The 18,241-nt window shown below is 45.6% G+C and overlaps 1 protein-coding gene across 3 annotated transcripts in view; it reads left to right on the forward strand.

The window, feature by feature from the left end:
* The window catches only part of MGAT5 (alpha-1,6-mannosylglycoprotein 6-beta-N-acetylglucosaminyltransferase), a 345,401-nt gene that overhangs the window by 81,984 nt on the left and 245,176 nt on the right, over positions 1-18,241 (forward strand). The window contains exon 1 of one of the 3 annotated variants that reach the window (XM_059166700.1): positions 7,199-7,320. The exons of the other annotated variants lie outside the window; for them this stretch is intronic. The gene's annotated coding sequence lies outside the window, so the exon portion shown is untranslated. Of the gene's footprint in view, positions 1-7,198; positions 7,321-18,241 lie in introns of those variants that run through there. 3 annotated transcript variants of the gene reach the window in all.

Below are 18,241 nucleotides of genomic sequence, written 5' to 3' on the forward strand. Positions count from 1 at the left end.
AGAGCGTCAAGGTGAAGTGCGGGCCCCCAGGACAGAGCCCAGGAAATCACTATTCCTTAAAACCAAAGACCCCTGACTGAAACAGGATCTTTTAAGATCATCTGATGCTGCTCTTGGGTGGTAAACCCACTCAGCATCTCATGTACAAGTATCTCCTGAGCTCACGATAGGTGCCAGGCCCTGGGACACTGTGGCACAGAAAGGCTGCCCTCAGTGAGTGTGTCTTGTTCAGGAAGGGAACCACATGCTGCATCAGCAAACCAAGATCAAGTATTGCTCCGTGTTCTGAAAATGACAGAGAGGGATAGAATAAAAGCATGTGACGGGGGTTTGCTTTCACTAGCTTAGGGTGAGACATGTTTGAGGTGAGGCTTCAGAGAGGGAAGGGACCGTCATGCGTAGGTCTGGAGAGAGGACATTCACAGCAGAAGGGCAGCAAGTTCAAAGGCCCTGAATCAGCAGCAAGGCTCAGGGTGTTGCCCGAGAGAACAGGTGGCCAGTATGTGTGCCTGCTAATATGTAGGGGAAGAGAGGAAGGAGAGGCTGAGGGCTAGTCAGTGGCTAGATCACGTAGATCATGGTCCACTGTGGAGTCTGAGTGTAGCTGGAAGCCCCTGGATCGTTCACACTCGGGAGTGACATCTGGTTTATACCTGGGAAGGATGGCCAAGTGCCCTGCACAGGGTGAAGGCTGGAGGGTGGAGAGAGTGAGCAAGGCTGGGGCCAGGGCTGTGGTCTGGGTGAGAGGTGAGGGTGGCTGGGCCTGGGATCGAGGTGGCAGAGATGGCAGGACACAGTCAGATTCAGGATCAATATTGGAGGCGGGTCTGATGGAGTTACTGGTGGGTTAGATACGAAAGGTGGGAGGGAATGAAGAGGATGTGCGGGCAAGCACTAGGGTTTCGTTCTGGCACCCATTACCAAGCTGATGCGCGTCTGCACAGAATGACCGGCTCTGTTAACGGGCCGGCCGTGCTGTGCATGGTCCTCGGCATTCCAGTGGAGCTGATGAGCAAGCACTTGGACGTTTGGATCTGGTGGTTGCCACATGAGGGGTCCAGGCTGGATGTACGAATTTGGTATCCTGGGATAGGGTGCACACACTGAAGGAGAGCAGAGATTAGAGGTCTGAGGACAGAGCCTGGGATGGTTGGGGTGGGGGGGGTCCCAACAGGATGCGTTCGGGAGAAAAGTCAGCCAGGGAATTGCTGCAGTGTCCTGAAGGCAGATGAGTGAAGAGGAGCAGTTCTATAAATAGAAATACCTGTAGATGACCAGAAACCAGCAGCCTAACATGCCCTGAGAAAGAGTAGTGATTAACAGGTGCTTAAAACGACGATGTTCTGGGCCTGGAATGCTGGGAAAGCTACCTGAAGAGCCTCTTCCTAATTGAGGAATATGATCCTGTGGCCTGTTATATTGTCTTATGTTTGTGGTGGGGATTATTGGCTTTCGGAGCAAAGCCCTTTGACATTTATGGACGGAGTGTATTCGTTATTATTAAGAGGAATTCCCTGAAACGAATGTCAGTTCTTTTTTTTCCTTAAGCTTTACTCTCTGAATTACCATAAAGTTTATTTAAGGAGCTTGTGATTGGTGAGAGGAAAGAGGGAAGGGTGGTTTCTAAAGCTTCTCATGGCCACTTCCTGCCAAATCTCGGCATCCTTTCAAGTCTAGTAGGGAAGATGGATGTCCTTTGTAGATACAAAGGAGCCCCGGGATGTAGTGGAGATGGGCTAGTAGGGGTGGGCTAGCTCCTTCCACTCAGGCAGACCCTCTCTTGATCTGTAGCATATTTAGAAGGATGGGGGTATAGGAGTCTCCTCTTGCTGCCGTAACAAATACGCACTCTTAGTGGCTTAAAACAAGACAACTTTGTGTTCTGGTTGTGGTGGTCACAGATCTGAAGCAGGTCTGTAGTAGGCTGAATGATGCCTTCCAAAGATGTCAACTCTAACTCCTAGACCCTGTAGTTGTTCACCGGATGGAAAGAAACTCTTTATATAGGTGTAAATGAAGCCTCTTGAGATGGAGAGAGTATCATGGATTATCAAGATGGACCCTCAATGGCATCACAGATGTCCTCACAAAGAGCAACAGAAAAAGGAAGGCTGAAGACAGACGAAACAGGAGTGTGACCCATGGAGACGGAAGGAGATTGCCATGACAGTGTCACAAGCCAGGGAATTCTAGCAGTCATCAGAAGCTGGGAGAGCCATTCACTGTTCCCTCAGGCCTCTGGTGGGAGCAGGACCCTTCTGACACTTCATTTGAACCCACTAAAGCTGATTTAGGACTTCTGAATTCCAGAACTGGGAAAGAAACATTTCTGTTACATTAAGCCACAGAATTTGTGGTGATTTGTGACCAACAGCAGTGGGAAATGGATACAGAGTCTCACTGTGTTCTTTTCTGGAGGCTCTAGGGGAGAAAGTTACCTTGCCTTTTCAAGCTTCCAGGAACTCCCCCATTCCTTACCTCATGACCCCCTTTCATCTTCAAAACCAGTCTTTCCTGACACTTTTTATTGATTGATGCCGAAACCTAGGATTGAACATTTGTTGACACTTTTTAGACATTGACTCTTGTGCCTCCTTCATGCACATGTAAGGACCCTTATGATGACAGAGGACCCACCTGGGTAACCCAGGATAATCTTCTTAAGGTCACCAATTAGCAGCCTTAATTCCATGTACACCTCTAATTCTTCTTTGTCATGGAAGGCAATGCATTCATAGGTTTTGGAGTAAGGACAGGGACATTTTGGGGGACAGCTGTTCAATAGTTGTACATAAGGTGAAGAAATAGATCTTCCTGGGAAGCCTGACTCACTCATCTGAGGTTCAAGGCATGTATATCCTCCTTCAACTATAGGAGCTGGCCAGACTTTTACATTTGGCCTCCAGATTAGGTTTTCTCAAGGCACATGGCAAACCCCCATGATGATACAATAGGTCAAAAAAAAAAGTTGCCTTCCAGAGACACTGATCATTTGCTTCTGCTAGGCTCAACTGTGATTTTTAAGAGCCTAGCAGTGAATGACCTTGGAAGGCCCTGTCTTGTACAGTTGTCACTGAGCTCAGACAGTACACCGCAATGATCTGTATTGTTTGTGCTTTGCTCCCTACTGTCCCCTGCTGCCACCAAGCCTGCAGGCTTGGCAAAATGACTTTCTACAGCTCAGGGAAGTTGTAAGGAGAGGGACTAGCTTTTACTCTATTGCCTTGTCGCTTTGTGGTCGAAACTCAATAAAGGTTCACGAACTGTAGCTGGATGGTATGGCCACACCTTGTTTGAAGGTGAAAAGACCTTGTGTTCTCTTTCTAAAAGATTTCATATTTGTCACATTGTCTCCTAACCCTATCAGTTTTGTTGCTGTCATTCTAGTGAGGCCTGCCTGAGGAAGATAAGTGAAGGATCACCAAGGACACAGCAAGTCAGCACTTAGAAGCAGTGTTTTCTGAATCTTGGCTGCTTTTTTTTTTTTTTTTTTATTACGTCTCTGTGATCACCTCTATGTAATTAAAATACTCATCTTCAAATTTATTCCAAGTCACTTATTTTTAAATTTTATCTCATTCTAATTGACAGTCTATACAGATTTAGGGATCTGGTATGCTTGTGCATGCTAATATAAATACTTAACAATTAGAGTGTCTATATTATGTGTGCCATAGTGTAAATGCACCACGCTCAGAAAAACCTGTGTTAGACCATGCTGAATTTCTCAGGATCCCAGAGCCCCAAGGAAAATAATCTTTGAGGATCAAGTCATCAGCCATACTTGTGTTAATTTAAGCAGCTAAGGGGGTGGCTGGTTAACCAGTTAAGAACATTTCAGGTAGGATAACTATCAAGCAAGGAGTAGACATACCTTTATTCCCAGCAAGCAAAATGGTGCAGCTTCTTGTTCTAGTATTTGCAGTATACATAACATGTATATATATATATATATGGCAAACCTTCATCGTTATCTCATTTGGGAATAAAACTGAGGAAGAACTATTACTTCTGTATGAAATGTTTAAGAAGTGGTGTCAAAAGAGAAAGCCTTCACTAGAGCCATGGTAAGCCATGAAACTCAATAGTCAAGGGATGTAAACATTTAATAAACATAACTCCGTTATTTATTTGGTCTTTCTTGGCTGGACTTTTAAAAAATATATTTTATACCATGTTCTTTGTTTTAATAAAACTTTATCTGACTCTCAGTGGCTGATGAAAATAAAAGAATTAAATAACAGAGGATCAGTAAGGAAACTCCCCATTGTTGGGATCAGTGTCCATTTTTCCAGGTGTCTTGAGAGCAGGGATGCCTGGCGGTCACTATTCCCTCAGTGTGGAGGAAGCCACATCCATGGAAAGACCAAGGCCTATCCTGCTACCCTGTGTCACTGGGATTTCCCTGTCTTCCTCTTTCTATTGCTTCGGGGTTTTTGTTGGGGTTGGAGGTGTGTGCGTGGTTTTGGCTTGTTTGTACAACATCATAAAACACCTTCAAGTGATTAACTTGATTCCTGGGTCTCTTCTTGCCCAGCTTTGAGAGAGAGTAAAATCAGATTTCTCTGGACTTGGGGATCATCCCTAACTTCCTCAGAAATTAAGGACCTTGTTTTATGTGGAAAATTATGAGCAAGACTTGGGATTTCCCATGTTAGCAGTCTGTGTCCCTTTTCTCCATTACCTTCCGCTTCTCCAGAAGTACTCCTTTATGATTCTGTTGTGATCTATCAGACTGTTATTTTTTAGGGAGTGGAATATGCCAGTAAGACCTTGAGACGTGCATGTCTATTGAGTGATGGTGGTAAACGGACCTGCTGGAAAGCCGAGTTCCACATGGCGTAGATGCCGATTTGCTGAAGCAGATGCTTGTGTGAAATACTTGACATCGAGATACTGTTTTGCTCCCTGGAAGAGCTCTGCCTGGACAGGCCTTTTGAATATTTGCATTTTATTTCCAGAGAGTCTTTGCTGCTGACTTGGGTAAAGGCATCACATTCCATATCCCATCACTTCATTTTCCTGGAGGAGAAAAAGGCAGCCAAGTGACGGGCAGGCAGCAAATTGGACTACGGGGCTGAAATTGCAGGGCCATAAATAGGTGGTTCGGGGCCGGGAGGAGTGCTGTTTTAGCTAATCAGATAGATATTGGCCGGCTTTACAGAGGTTAAACACATCTGGGTAGTGAGATGTGGGAGTGTCTCATTTTAAATCTCGCATTCTGAGATGAAGGTGTCCTTGTCCGATGCTTTCGGGTCCCAGCTGGGCCCAAACCCCATCCCCACCAGCTTCTGCCCGTGATTCTGTGAGCCACCTCTGAGCCACACCATGAAAGCCAAGATGGGAGGAATGGATGAGAACCTTCGAGTCTTCAAGAATTAAAGCAGGGAACACACCTGAGCCAATATTTATTTCTTTCTTTTTTTTTCTTTTTTCCTTTTTCTTTTTAACAAATGAGGAGTGTCAGGAAGGGTGAAAGAATTTGCCCCAAGTCACACCACCAGTTAGTGCCTAAGCTGCCTCGGTACTTTGTCTAGAGTAGCCAGCATCAAGAACCTTAGAGCCACCTAACAGCCAGTCCACGTTTTGATAGAGAGTCATGGAGGCAAATAGTCACTTAACTAAGAAACTAGTCCCCGCGATTCTACTTTTACCTTTTTATTGACAGAGAAGGACTCCTGACAGGTGGGTAGCCTGGCGAAATTCCGCAGAGGGCACACTCTCACCTCACCACCTGGGTAGACAGGACATAGCCCGAACTTCAGAAGCCCTTGGGTGCTCCTTTCTGGTCACTTCCTGTCTGTCCCAGCAGCCACCGTCCTGACCTTTAACAGTGCACATTACCATGGTCTTTGTTGGTGTTCTGTTTGTAAAGAAGCTCCTGCAGTGTGCACTGTTTTGTGTCTCGCTTCTGCTCAGTGTTTGTGAGCTTCGTCCATACTGTATAGTCGTGGACCATCCTTTCTCATTGAGGAGTGTCCGCTATGTGAATATGCACATTTATTGATCTATGTGTTGACCTGTCGATCCGTTCTGCCATGGGGGGCATTTGGATGATGTTCAGGTTTTCAGAGTTAGGAACAGTGCTTCTGGAAACACTAGTGTGTTTGTCTTAGGGAGCATGGGTCTACATGATGGTTGAGTATCTGCTGAACAGTGGAACATCTGGGTCACAGCGGGCATGCGTGTTCTGCTTAATGAGATACTGCCAGTTTCCCTGAAACTGCCAGGTGTATCAACTTGGACTTTGGCCAGCAGTGTATGAGTGCCTTCCTCCCCTATATCCTCGGTACACTTAGCATTTCCTGTCCTTTTCACCTTGGCCATGCCAGTGGGTCTGCATTGCTGTGATGTTGGGATTTTAAGCTGACCCTTTATATTGAGTTTTGAGGGACTTGGTTATGGGCTTTTGTTTTATGCTTATCATGGACTTTGGAATCTTCACTGTTTTTAGATCATGACCTTAGAAAGGCATGATTATTTTAAGTTTCCAAAGAGGCTGATGAGTTCTAACAGCCTTCATGGTCTTTCAGCTGTTCTGCAAGAGAGAAGCTGGTGGAGTTGGTGTCTTTTACGAAATAACATTCTGCACTCACCATATGTTTGGTTTGTTGAAGTGAGAGCAGCAGAAATCAGGAACAAGGTCCAAATCAGGCCCGCTTAATTTGGCCTGGCGGAATTTGTAGGCATCAAACCTAGACACTTAAGAGTTCTCCACAGCGGAGTCAGCAGGTGAAAGATGTTAAGCTGAAGCTTGTGCACATCGAGGTCCTGAGACCAGAACTTGATTTGCAGCTTTGGAGTGGGAATTTCCCTGCTGTAATTGCATGCACGTCCAGGACAGAGGGGCTGCAAAGACAGAAAATGAAGATGAGGTAGCTCAGAGCCACTTGACGAGTGAAAACACTACCTGGGGGTTACTACTTCGTCCACGTTTTTTTGGTTGGTTGAGGCAGTTTCATGATCGAAAGAATTTACTGTGGACAAAAATTGGAGCTTGGCTGGGAAACAGTGCTGGTCCGTGAACTGTGCTGGGAGAACCGGCTTTCCTTCTGTAAGCGGGTAGTATGAGTCATTTTCCGGCTCTTGTCCTGAGCGTTTCACACCCAGCCTAGGAAGGTGATTAATGAAGAAGACAGAGTTGGCATTGTTTTCATGCTGCTGTAGCCATTTCTGCGGTTCACCTAGGCACTGTCTCAGGTGTTCCGTGAAGGAGGGTGACGGGAGTGGGGGGCAAGGTCTCTAGAGTTGTGATTCCTGTACTTGATGGCCCTTGAGCTGAGGGCTGGCCCAGCACACTGGAGCCCTGGTCTGCCTAAGGTAGGTGTCTCGCTTAGTACATCAATGCTTTTGCCAGAAAATAGAGCCACTGTGGGCTTAGCAGAAGACTGCCTTTGATAGGGTAATGGGATGCTGTTTCCTAGGATCCTGATGACTTGTTTTCTCATTACTTACTCTGTGGATTGTGTTAGGAGGTGGTTGGCCCTTCTGGGAGGAGAAAAGTCCCTGGAGGTTGGTAGGATCCTCAGGGGCCCTGTGTCAATAATACCCAGCATGGTGTGGGTAAAAGTCAAATGAGTATCTGTGTTTTCGGGGTATGACTTTCAGGAAACTGTTATTACTATTACTACAAATGTGACATTATATTGGGTGGAAGAGGATGAGTGTACCTAAAGGTATGTGTGTGTTTGTGTGTGTGTGTGTGCGTGCGCGCACGTGCACATAGTGTAGTGAATGTGTTTTTGTAGCTGAAAGGAAAGAAAGAAACATTTTTTGAGCAGCGATAGCTGCCCAGGACTGTGCCAAGCCTTCACATTTTCATATTCTCTCATTCTTTCTTACTCGATGCTCCATTTTCTGTATGTGAAACTGAGGCTTGCCAGGCTTCCTAATTTGCTAGAGTATTCCTGGGAGAGCAGCAGGAGATTGGTGTGTGGCTAGCGAAAAACTGAGCTGAAAGCTGTCCTTACAAGGAAATCCGTCAGGGAAAGACACTGCGCCATCCATCAAGGCAGCAGGTACCCCCAGCAAGGACATTGATTAAAGTCTTCTATTTCTGAAATTTGGTTGAGTTTCAGGGCTTCCTGCATTACCGTGGCTACACCCAAGACAGGTTTGGTCACTAAGACTTCCTTGTTTTTTTAGACAAGCCTGGGGCTTCCTGACCCACTGGGGATTTCTGACTTGTATAGAATGAAGTTGGGCTCTTACCTAACCTCTTGCTGAGAGAAGAGATCCGTCAGTGAGCTTGCGGAGTGCAGGAGGACATGTCTGCACTCAGGCATGCAGAGCACAAGACCAGGCATTTTGTTGGCTGAGGGGAAACATGGAGGATTGAAGGCAGAAGATGGAACATGACTTAGAAAAATGTTTTTATACCTTGCCCTTTCCCAAAAGGATCTGATATCTTTGCCAGAAGTTGTGTGGACTCAAGATCTGGTTCACAGGCAGGTTGTGTGCATAGAGGGTGGGTAAGATAGGCCACCAATTCACGCTTACCGTCACTGCTGGCTCCCAGGAAGGGGAGCGGGGAGTGGGTTCCTGATTGGCCTTTTCTACTTACTTTCCTCAAGGAAGCATGTCTGGAGGCATCTGGGTGGCTCAGTCTGTTAAGCTTCTCTGCCTTTGGCTCAGGTCATGATCCCAAAGTGGTGGGATGGAGTCCCGCACTGGGCTCCTCAGCAGCGAGCTTGCTTCTCCTTCTGCCTGCTGCTACCCTGGCTTCTGCTCACTCATGCTCTCTTTCTGACAAATAAATAAAATCTTTTTTTAAAAAAAAAGCTTAGACTGGACAGTGGTAGTGTTCTGGATGAGGGCAATGATGCGCACCAGTAACTTCAAGTACATCCCCAGTACAGTTCAGAGAGAGTGGGTTCACACACCTCACAACAGATCACACACCGCACACCTCTTCACGTGTTGCCACACTGTGCTGAAGAGCTTGTGGCTCTCTAGAGAGGCCGCTACCTATGACCAAACTGTTGATTCATCGTCAGTCAGCTATTGCCACATGCCAGGCCACTCCGGCACCAAGTGGCTTGAAACAGGAAACCTTTTGTCGGTGTTCCTGGTTGTGCCATTGAGTGGTTCTTCTGGTTGCAGCTGGATTCACTCACATAACCAGGGGTCTGTCTGCTGGTCTTAGCTGGGCTTTCTCATGTATTTGGGGGGTTGGCTGGCTGAGACTGGTCTCAGACGGTCTTGGCTGGGACAGATGGACTGCCTTCCACATGGTCTGCCCTCTGGCAACTGACGAGCCTGTCATTTTTGTGGTTTTAAGAGGTAAGCAGAACCATGCAATGAGAGCCTTTGGATGCCCAGGTTCAAAACTGAAAAACCTGGACTTGGGCTGCATGTTATCAGCCAAAACAAGGTGCAGGACCAGGCCAGAGGCAAAGGGTAAGGATAGAGACTCTTCTTCTTCTTTTTTTTTTTTTTTTAATTTTTTATTTCTTTTCAGCGTAACAGTGTTCATTGTTTTTGCACCACACCCAGTGCTTGATATAATCCGTGCCCTCTCCAATACCCACCACCTGGTTCCCCCAACCTCTCAACCCCTGCCCCTTCAAAACCCTCAGATTGTTTTTCAGAGTCCATAGTTTCTCATGGTTCACCTCCCCTTCCAACAGCATGGAGGACAAGGGGAGATGGAGAGGAGAAGGGAGTTGATAGAGACTCTTCTTGATGAGAGCTGCCGCAGACTCTTCTTGCAAGGGACATGGGTACAGGGAGACCCTTAACTGGAGCCATCAGTGTAGTCAGTGTACCTCAGTCTTTCTACTGTTCATTCATCCCATAATCCTTGGGGTTCCTCAACAATCCTTCATTCTCTTATTCCATTCTTCATGCATTAAAACTCAGGAGGGACTAGGTACCATTTACTGTGCTTAGTCTTCAAGGAAGTGTGAGATACCAGCCCTGCCCTGCAGAAGTTCATAATAACCAAAGGGGTGGGAGAGATGGACAAGAAGGTGGCCAGGAATGAGAGAATGGGAGTAAGCCTGGAAGTCCATATCCACAATGGGCTGTGAAGCCAGAGGAAGGAGTTCACCACATCTGTGAGTGGGGAGCAGCTTCCCAGAAGAGGAACGAAGTCACCCAGGAGCTGGGAGCAGGAGATGATTGAAGAGCAGGGTGGGAAGAGGGTGCACAGCAGCTGTGAGCCCCTCCTACCCGGGGGACGGAGGACCTTAGGAGCTTCTAGAATGCTTGGTGGACTGTACGGGGTGAGAAATGGCACGAACTAAGGTTAGGAGAGTGTTCTTGGGCCAGGTGGAAAGGCCTGCTGTCAGGGGCTCAGACATCGTTGATGGCCAAGAGGCAATTGTTAGCAAGTTGTGTTGTGTCTTTATTTTTGTTTTTCCCATCCTTTCCCATCACATCCATGAGTGACTCGTGCCCTAAGTTTAAGGAACAGACAAGAGAGCATGATTGTTGTAGCCTGATGCTCTTTCCTCATCAAAAGGAAGAAGACAGGACAGCATAGTTCTGCGGATTCCAGATCGTGGGCTGAGGTGCTCTGGGGGGATCACAGGAAAGTCACAAGGATACCATGGGATTTTACCCAGTTTTGAGGAAATCTGCTCCATCTGCCAGACATCACTTAACTATTACTGTTGAGCTGTTTGGACCTAACTCATTAGAAAATGGAGCTTTTACTATTTCCTTTGTCCCTAAGAGTATCCTGAAAAAAACTATCACCAACAGCGCTGTCAAGTGAGGAAGTTCGAGTCTGGGACCTCTGGTGAAGTTGTCTAGAGTAGTTGGTTAGAATTGTGCCCTGTCCTCTTACTAGAGGGGCGACCTTGGGTGATGCATGATTTCCTCCTCTGTAAAGAGTGGCGATGGCCCTCTCCCCACCCCCTGCTGGGTTATTTGAGAGGAGTAAGTGAGTTTGTATAAGTAAAGGGCTTTTGGTGGAGCCTGGCCAAGTGTAAGCCACCTTCCTACCCTTGTGAGTTCAGCATCGCCACCATAACTGGACTCTTGCCAGGTCCATTGTCTGTCTGTGAGAGCACCACCAACCCAGCAGGGCTACCTCTGTTGGCAAGAGGAAGGCCTGCAGGAAGTTCATGAGCCTTTAGCAGCAACTAGGACTTGCTATTCCACATGAGACTGGCGGCTGAACTGGGCATGGCCGCCCATCCTTGTCCCCATCCATAGGATCCCGCCCCTCCCCGCCCCCCAGCCTTTCATGTCAGGAAACCTATGTTGTGAACACAGCTGTGGTTTCACAGCGATGTGCTCAGGCATGTGCATTCACATTCTGTGCCTTTCCTGTGTCCTTCCCCTACCCCCACCCCGCTGCTCCAAGTCAAATGACCGATCTCTATAGAAAAGGGCTCAGATGAAAGGAGCACTAGCTGATGCCTCTGCCTTGTCATCTCATGCATTCGTGGACAGGAGTAGGAAGGCCTGATGATGTGGTGGTGGGCAGACAGGGAGGTGCTCCTGGAGTGCCCGCAGATCCTCTCTGCACACCAGGTAGGCTTTTGTCGGTAGTGGTAGGCTCATTTGTGGCAGCTCTTGCGGCTCATTGTCCCCCGTTTCTAGTTGGCCTCTTCTTTTTTCCTGAGGGCCTCAGGTTGCAATGGTGGATTCCGTGTGTGTGCGCATGCGCGCACGCGCGCGCATGCGCACACACACATGCACTGTGAGCCCGGGGGATGCTGTTGGGTTTTGTGTTCTGTGGCTGCAATCTGCCCACTGTCCTCTTCCCTCTCTCTCCATCAGTCAGTCCCCTGTTGTCCAGGGAACTTTTTTTCTTTTTTCGTCCCAATGTCACTCTGCTTCTGTCTCTGACTTGTAGCTGGGAGTTGGCCGTGGCCTCATTTCTCATTCTGGTCGTGTTCCTTTTGGATTCTGCCAAATCTCTTCTGCATTTGTTTTTCACCTCAGCACTCTATTCTGTCAGCAGTTCAGTGAGCCCTTTCCAAGCTCATTTTTCCCCATTTGCTTTTTAATTAGTTTTCCTCTCCAGCCTCTCCTCTCTGCACCTCCGTCCCGCCGTCCTTCTGTGGATAAGCAGTCCGTGTCTCACGATTCCTCACCCGCTGTTACGAAAATGTGGGTCGGAGCAATGCCAGTCACGCTTGTTTCCAGGCTTGGGGCTTTGTCTTGAAATTTTCAGTGTGATTCGTTTGTCATCTTGCTCTGGAATGAGGCGTGTGACCTGTGTGCACACATTGCATGGCCTCTCCCCGTGGAGTCGATGTTGGAAAGGATTTGCGTTTTAAAGATAAAGTGCTCTGAGTGTTAACCTGTGTCTTTAAGTCTTTCAGAAGCCATGAAGCCAGACTTTATTTTATAGATTCAGGCACAGTCTCTGAAACTCCTGAAATGTTAAATAACTGTTAGTGTCTGTGTATTTTTACTGGATATACAGACTCAGATGACCTGTGATTCACAGTCCACAGAATAACCAGATTCCCAGGCCCGGTAACGTTCGAGGAGCAAAATTCTCATGCAGCCTGTTTTCTTGTGCAGCGGTCAGAGCTCTCGGAGGCATCGTGTCCCCGGGCATGTCCCGTCAGTGTTTCAGATGAAGTTCTGATTTCCTGTCATTTTTATTAGCATTTTCAGGCAAAGTCAAGTAGATAGTATCTGCAGGCATGTATGTGATTTTGTATCTTTGGTTTTGTACCTTTCCATGAGTGTTCACAGGCACATGCACAGAGCAGAAAAATGATCCTTTCTGGACTGTCTGCTTGAGGTGTAGGGGTAGAAGGATCCCATCAACATCCGCCATATGCAGTCACCATAGAAGGTGCTGAGGATTCAAGCAATAAGACCCTGGTGCCGCCTTTGAGAAGTCTGGTCTGGGGAGATAAACACAGAGAAAGGTAATTGCATCTCATTGTATTGGGTCTTGTAATGGCATATGGGACCAGAGACCGGAGTAGGTGGTTCCTTGCGCTGTGCTGGGGTATCACCAACATTACTCTATGCTGATAGGTATGGTGGAGACATTTTTAGGGCTTTACCAGACTTCTCTCCTCTTCAGTGAGCTGCCCTCATGCCTCTTCAAACTGTGAATGAATAGCACCTTTTGTGTGTTCCAGGGAGTAGCTCAGTCACTCGTTTGGTTACCAGCCTGCTAGGGTATAGCCCGAGAGACAACACACACTGAATTACTTCTTCCACTGCTCTGCCAAGAGTCCCTGCTTCCCACGAAGGGGAATGACTTCCCCTGCGGAGACTTTCTGTCCTCGTGATCTCCACTTGAAGGCATGTTACTTAAGTTTAATGCTTTTCCCTCCTTCCGAATTGCTTAGCTGCAGCACTATCACTGATGCCTATAACAGAATTAACCCCATGCAAAAATGGAGGAGGTGGATTTTGGCTCTCTCCATGCAAGATTGTTAAGAGTTTTGCAGGAGGGAGAAGCAGTGACCCTACAATACTTGTGCTTTCTGTTTATAGGTATGGGACAAAAACTATCTGGGAAACGAGAGTGTTTACAATCACCTTATTGCCTTTTTCTTCTTTTTTTTTTTTTTTTTAAGTAGAATCTCTTTTTTTAATACCCAGACCTGATTTTCCACTCCTTTACTTTGGAGTCAAATAAACTTGGAATCAAATTCTGTCATCATTTACTTGTTGGGTATGCTTGGGAAGTGCAGTTAGCTAACTCTCTGAACCTCATAGGTAAAGTAGGGAGTGAATATTTCAAAATGATAATTAAGAATGAAATGAGTTGGTATATGCAGCAGAGGGTCTAGTAGAATTTATGCTATCATGGGTTTGATACTGAGTGCCTAATATTTAGCGGGAATGATTGCTGAAACAATGTGCCGTTGGATGGCTGTGTTGAGATCTACCTTGAAGGAAAGCACCAACACCACGTGCCCTCATTGAAATCTTGAAGTACTTTACTGTAGGAGTGAACTAAAATGCAAAGCAAGGAACACAGATGTGTAAAGTCTGCATTAGCTTTCATGAAGGATTGGAGAACCAGGCCCCAGTTACTCCATTCCTGCCAAGTGCCCCTCACAGAAATGAGTTCAGTGTTAGCAGCTAGTCCCATTTTTCAGAAGATACTAGAAACCTAGATTTTTATGTGAAATTTCCTTGTTTTTCACATGTTGGTAACTAATTAAAAAATAAAGAGTCTTCCTGACCTGATTTCTAGTCTAGCATCAAATAACAAGGGTATATCCTTATCAATAGAAGTGTTTGTTGCTCTGCCCTCCCTGATTCATCACTTCACCACAAAGCGCAGCCCTGGTCTTCCACCCTGGTCTTCTCTCCTGCTGAAAGCACACATACCCAGGGTCTGGACCTCAGGGCCTTATTTCTACTCTTCCTTGTGAATCTTGGGCTGCAACAGTAAGAGATTTGACCATGGAGCAGTCATTGTCTGTGAAACGAAACAATTGAAAAGGCCTATGCTGGATTGAGCTCTGGGGATGGTCTTTTTACAACTCCATTATAATCGCTGTTGGCACTCAAACCCAAAAATTAAAAGCTGAAATGGTGAGTTTTAGAGAAGTGCTATTCTTGGCGGGACCTGCATTTATATCCATTCTCTGCATGGTCTAGCACTGATGAACACGCAAGCTCAGAGCTACCAATTTTGCCTAAAACAAACAAAAGTTGCACCCCTCAAAAAACATAGGCACTAACCCCTTTGGTTAGTAGGTTGTTTTTAATAGCCTGTCTTCGGGAAAAGCTCAACCATAACACCTCCTTACCTTTGAATTTCACTGCATGATTTCAGGGGGTATACCGGGCAGGGGGGCTTCCTCAACAAGACAAGGCTCTTGGCTTCCTCTAGGATCCTCTCTAGCTATGATTTTCTGCAGCATCTCATGTGGCCTCAGAGTATTTCTGGTTCATGATGGAAACTGCACGTTCTTTGGTCAGTCCGTGTGCTCTGGAGGGGAAGCTGCTGGTGTTAATGGCTTGTCTTGGAAATGGCTGTGGAGCATCACAGGTTGGAAGGGGCCATGTTTCTTTTAACCTAGACTAGGGCACCCATCATTGACTTTCACTCACCTGCCACCCATTAGAAAGAGGAAGACCAGACTTGCTTAAAGGCTCAATGCAGGGAAGAAATGGATCCAGAAAATACTGGGCTCATGGTGGTGATTTCCAATTGAGAATAACAGCACAAAATTGGAAGGATTTATACAGCGGGAATAATCTTTCTGATGAAAGAGGAAACGTCGGGGATATTTTAGTCACTGTTTCAGGGCATAGTAATAAGAATGACACAGAATTAGTGTGGGATCAATCCCAGCAGTAGCACCTGCTGTTATAGTGTGTGTGTGTGTGTGATTATGTGTTTGTTTTTAGGAGGGTAGGGAAAGAAGAGGAGTGAAGTGGAAGTTAAAAAGGGTGTTCCTTTGAAGGGAAGTTGGGAAGGAGTCTTAGTATTACAGGGTCAGCCCTTGGCAGATTGCAGGGTAAAGAAGGGCCCCAGTTAGAATCCTCATTTTCTCTTGTGGTGAGAGCTGCCTGAAGTCATCCAGCCAGAAGGTAACACCAGTGCCTTTCCCCAGATAGACAGCTGCCATTTCCCAATTGCATTTGAGAAATTTATCATTAGTAATTAGTGGCCTCTCAACGTGGTTCCTCTTGTCGGTTCTGTGAATCTTGATCTGGGCCCCTAAAATCTTTTTCCTTTGTAGCTGGCGCAATGCTAAATTTGGCCCATAGAGGGCGCTGGAGAAGCACTGCAGCGGGGCAAGGGTTTTCTTGCCTCCAGCTCTCTGGGAGGGCTCTTCCAGAGGATGTGTCTGGTCAAGTAGCCTATTCCAGTGGCATGTGGCCTCCAACAGCACATAGTGGCCGGCAGCTTCCCCTGGCATGCCCTTCTGTGATTTTGTGGCAGAGTATCTCTGTTAAGGTACCTCTTTGCAAACCGCTTTCTTTGGTACCCTAGAGGATCCAATTCCAGATTTGGCCAGCTGGCACCATAGTGGCTCCTGTGTCACCTAGCAAGTCATGGTTGTATCCTTTCTTACAAAACCAGGATCTTCCTCCTGGCTGGGGCCTCTTCCTCCTGTGTTCTGTTTCATGCATTTAATGCATGGTGTAGTAGCTGGTCCACCACTATGCTCTAGGGTTCCTGGCATTACTTCTTGCTAGTCCATCTCTTGTCATTCCAGTCCCTCGTTGGAGTTCATAGTCGTTTATATTAAGATTTTCACATCCAATTTTCTTGTTCAGTTACTGTGCGATTTCCATCGCCTGATTGAGCTCTAAGTGATATAACCCACCTGGAAAAAAAAATATGGTCAGGAAAAATTGCAAAAGACTCTGAAATAAGCAAAAAAGAATTATATAATATCTAGTGCACCCTTTGGGGTTTTCTGTCCTTTCATTTTCTTTGAACTGTTTTTAGTTTGGTAAGTTATGGGAAAGAAACTATCTGGCAATTGATAGTAATGGAAATGATCCTTGTTCATAGAAATGCAAATTAATTTTGTGCAATGGAGGTACCACTGACCCATCCTCCCAAGAAGCCAGTTTTATACGAACAAATTTATTTCCACTTTACTGATTGCCTACATATGTGTGTATTCTTTGTATTCTCTTTTGAATCTGTTGTAATATCCTGGTTCCCTTTCAGTTAATGAACTAAAGATGATCTTTGGTGGATGTTCATTTTATATTTGTAAGAGTCATGGTTTTGTCTTTAAAAAGAATCTTATGGCAGTGTGATGTATTAAGGAGCTCATGAGATGTGCCCACTTAGTTTTTTAAAAAATACCACAGATAATGGTGATAAGAATTGCTAGAAAACTAATTTGAATGGATTTTTAATGTTTTATAACTGGACAGAAATGAATAAATAAAATTATTTTATTTATAAAGAGCAAATAAAATATTACAATCAGTTTTTGAAAAGGGAAGATAAGACTCATACCCATAGAATGGGAGAAAATATTTCCAAGTTACATATCTGATAAGGAACTTGCATTAAGAATATATTAAGAATTCTTATAACTTAGTACAATGACAAGCAATCCAATTACAAAAGGGCAAATAATCTGAATAGATACTTTCCCAAAAAGAAACACAAATAGTCGATTAGCAGAGGAAAAGCTACTCACCATCATTTGCCCTTAGGGTGTACAAATCAACACCAGGGTGGGTTCCCATTTTACGCACAGGAGGATGACTGACTGAAAAGAGATCTAATACAAGTGTTGGTGAGGGTGTGGAGAAAGGAGAACCTTCCTGTACTGCTGGTGGGAATACAGAGTGGCGCAGCCCCTGGGTAAACTTGTTACCTAATGACCTAGCAGTTCTCTTCCTCAATATAAAAACAAGAAATGAAAATATGTCCATGTGAAAAGCTGGCCATGGATGTTGATATAACATCTTTATTCATAATAGCCATCAATTGATGAATAAACAAACTGTGGTATCTCTGTACAGTGGAATATTATTTGGTTATGAACAGAGCGAAGTACCAATCCATGCTACAAAAAAAGATGAATCCTGAAAACACGATGCTAAGTGAGAGAAGCCCGTCACAAAAGAGCACGTGTTCTGTGATTCCATTTGTATGAAATGTCCGCACACTTAGAGACAGAATGTGGGCTAGTGATTGCCTATGATTTGGGGTGAGGATGGGGAATAGGGTATGATAACTAAAGGGTATGAAGTGTCTTCTGGGGTGATGGAAATGTTCTAAAACTGATTACTGTGATAATTGCCCAATTCTTTGAGTATACTAAAAACTGGTGAACTGTACCCTTTGAACGGGTGAGTTGTATGGATGGGAACTACATCTCCATAAAGCCATTACCAAAACAAAGACATAAACCACATTCCTCCATGGTGGGGGTAAATGCTGCTTGTGCATGAATGTACAGATCTCTTGTCAGAAGATGTCCCCAGACTTTCTTTTTTGATGTCCTCTCATATGGAACTCTCCTTTTTAATTGGGGATACCATTTTTTCAGGGGAGATTATTGCAAAGTGGAATGAGCAGCTGCATGACTTCTTGGTGGGAGTTCTTCCCACCCTCCTCAGCCTCCACTGGAAGCAGCTTAGAGAAGTGGTGTTTTATCTGAACTGTTATTTTTCCAGTTTTCCTACCACTACTGGGGTGTTTAATGTTTTATTTGATACCTTTTCCTCTCAGGATCTTGTGATAGTGGCTGCAGAAAGAATCTGAATTTAAAATTGTCTAAGTTACAAGTGTTACAGAGGCAAAAATGACATGTAGAGTTTTGATTGACAAAAACAGTTCAAAGAAAACCAGTGGCCTAGAACAATGGACCAC

Source organism: Mustela lutreola, chromosome 3, assembly GCF_030435805.1.
Source record: "Mustela lutreola isolate mMusLut2 chromosome 3, mMusLut2.pri, whole genome shotgun sequence".
Lineage (NCBI taxonomy): Eukaryota > Metazoa > Chordata > Mammalia > Carnivora > Mustelidae > Mustela > Mustela lutreola.